This window comes from Oratosquilla oratoria, chromosome 22 (genome assembly GCF_046742065.1).
Source record: "Oratosquilla oratoria isolate Oo_2021 chromosome 22, ASM4674206v1, whole genome shotgun sequence".
Taxonomy (NCBI): Eukaryota; Metazoa; Arthropoda; class Malacostraca; order Stomatopoda; family Squillidae; genus Oratosquilla; species Oratosquilla oratoria.
The window spans coordinates 57,371,460-57,375,041 of NC_134798.1; positions in this window are offsets into that span (position 1 = coordinate 57,371,460).

Genomic DNA, 3,582 nt, shown 5'->3' on the forward strand with positions numbered 1-3,582 from the left:
GGACTCGCAGTAATGGGTACAAACTGGACAAATTTAGATTTAAGAAGGAAATAGGCAAGAATTGGTTTACTAATAGGGTGGTCGATGAATGGAATAAACTTAGTAACCATGTAGTAAGCGCTGAAACTATCAGTTGTTTTAAAAAACTATTAGACAACTTTATGGATGGGGATGACAGGTGGTGATGGATACGGAGCTGCCTAGTGTAGGCCTTATGGTCTTTTGCAGTCTCCTTTATTTCTTATGTTCTTATGTTCTTATATATACACACATATTGAAAAATGACAGTGTTGTTGAAAAAGTCTTGCACATGACCATAGTACGACTACGAGACAAGGACAAGTCCTTCACTCTTCGCCCTGAGCCTCCACAAGTGTGACCTCTCGTCCTTGTAGTCAGTCACCAGCGAGTACGAGTACGAGTGTGGTCAGGGTCACCGGTGACGCATCACAGCGACTGTGTGTGTGATTCACCATGGTCTTGGATCACGTGTTGGACTCGCGATCGACAGCTATTTCCCTCCCGGAAGAGAGCTCAGAGCTCGTATATGACCGATCTATGGGTAATGCTGTCACCTTACATGTACACTTACACCCAACTCCACGCCCACGAGAGTTGGAGTAGCGACTCGCAGCGCAGCGATACTGAAATTATTTCGGATCTGGGCGGGATTCCAACCCGGACCGCCGTTGTGGCAGCCGGAAACTCTACCAACTGCGCCATCAAGTCGTGTCTGTGTGTGTGTGCGTGTGTGTGTGTTTGTGTGTCTATCTATGTCTTTGTGTGTTTGCGATTTTCCCCCCATAATCAACAACTCCGCCCAAGCATCAAACTTGATGACATTCTCCAAACAGCAATTCATAAAACCCTGGGTACAGCTAAATAGGCTACGCACGGGTACTGGCCGTTTTACATAAAAAAAACATGAAATAAATGGGGAATCTCAAATTCAGATCTTTGTCCATGCGGTCAAATATAGACTCCTAAACACATCCTGAATGAGTGTAACAAGAGAGCACCTTCCTATCCGTTAAAAGATTTAGAAAACTCAAAACTAGATCTACTTTACTAACTGCCAATTTTGACAACTTAGGCTGTTGACATAGGAAACGATAAAAACTTCGTCCAAGAATATTACTTCAGATTATGAATGCCCTTCATACGACGTATAAAGTCGACTGTTACAGGGTGAATCAAAATGTATCATTCATATAATTCTGTAGATGGCGCCAAAATATGTACAGGGTGTTCCAAAATACATACTCATTTTTCTAAATGTTTCGTAACGTTGTCAAATCCATTGGTCAGCGTTGTTAACAGCTGTCTGTAATATGGTAGTCATCAGTTTAAGATTGAATTAGAAATATTTTCTATCCATCTCTAGTCTAGTCTAGTCCTCCCTGAGTGTTCGCATATGTTCAAATTGATAACCACCATTTCCCAGACACAACTGTTACCTGCCCAAACAGGGCAGAGGTGACGGCTTCGGCCGCAGCTACTCAGCGCCCCCTGGCGTACGCTCCTCATCCTCTCATTCTGTGTAGGAACACATCATCTTCGCTTACCCCAACGCAAATTTATTTATAATTTTAATTAAAAAAGGTAATATTAAATATATACAGTATATATATATATGCTTCACAAGTTCCCCCACTACGGGTATAAATGTTGTGACCAAGATGTTCTGTAACAAGTTCTCTGAGGAAGGTTATAATAACCGAAACGTAAGAACAATAAATGTATTCTTAGCCCATCTTCGTTTACCCTTCCCCACCTACCACTCTCTCATTTGTCTTAAACAATTTATCAACATATATATATATATATATGATGAATGGTTTAGACAGATGAGAGACTGGGTGGAGGAAGAATAAGCGAAGATGGGCTGGAACTTTTTATTGCTTATACGTTTCGACCGACTCGGTCTTCTTCAGTAAGCTGTCTACAAACAGTTGGACCACATATTTATACACCCGAGGATGGGAACAAGGACAGGTCACCCCGCCGGCTGTCTGGGGATTCCCTTTCCCGTATCAAGCATACGTTTCCCAATTGTATTTATAATTAATCTACTTGTTGCCTCTGACAAACAAACAAAACCTTCCCTGTCATTGATGTTTTCATAATAATTAATGTAGGCAGCTTCAACAGTCTTCCTCATGTCTCTCCGTAATCCCGTGTGTAGAACCTCGACTCCATCCGTGTGTAGAACCTCGCATTCCTTGCGGTAGTTGCTCATCTTCATATTACGGTGAGTCAGGTCGAGGCGTCGAGAAACGCGTAGCTGAGCACAAAAGAGACTTGAGGTCACACAGGACTTCTAACTCACTCGTCCAACATGCTGACCGGTCTGGACATTTGCCCCACTGGGATGGAGTCGAGGTTCTACACACGGGATTACGGAGAGACATGAGGAAGACTGTTGAAGCTGCCTACATTAATTATTATGAAAACATCAATGACAGGGAAGGTTTTGTTTGTTTGTCAGAGGCAACAAGTAGATTAATTATAAATACAATTGGGAAACGTATGCTTGATACGGGAAAGGGAATCCCCAGACAGCCGGCGGGGTGACCTGTCCTTGTTCCCATCCTCGGGTGTATAAATATGTGGTCCAACTGTTTGTAGACAGCTTACTGAAGAAGACCGAGTCGGTCGAAACGTATAAGCAATAAAAAGTTCCAGCCCATCTTCGCTTATTCTTCCTCCACCCAGTCTCTCATATATATATATATATATATATATATATATATATATATATATATATATATATATACAGTATATATATATTATATATATATGTATATATTATATTTAACTCTCAGGTGTATAAGCTACACTTATTTATGTACTTGAGAGCAATTTACACCCGTGTATGTACTGCATGTATAATTATGTCTGCGTGTGGGCCAGGATATGTTGGCCAAATAACGACCTCACTTAAAGGGCTTATTCTCCATAAAGATAACATGTATGTGTATATGTACACACACACACACACACACACACACACACACACACACACACACACACACATATATATATATATATGTGTGTGTGTGTGTATATATATGTACATATATGTATATATATATATATATATATATATATACATATGTATATATATATGTATATATATATATGTATATATATATGTATATATATATATATATATATATATATATATATATATACGCACATAAATTTATGTATGTTGCATAACTCGTTACGTATGACAGCAAGACCAATCCTATGGCTTGCATCTGTGTAGTTTCATTCACCATTCGCCCGCCGACATGGCTAGCCAGAACAATAAATAAAATTGTACGAGAGCTACTGTACTTCGCCGAAATGTTCTCGTACCTCAAGTGCTGCTTCAAGAAAGAAGAAGAGGAACCGGAAATCGCCAGGAGGCCCAAGGGCGAGGAGCCCAAGAAGAAGAGGAGTCTTTTTCAGGCATTAAAGAAACGACTCGGCAGAACTTCCCAACGACGAGAGGAAGACGATGGAGGAAGTTTGTCTAAGAAGTTCTTCGTTCGCTTTGGGAAAGTATCCGAGGGTCCTGTTAGCTCTACACTGAGC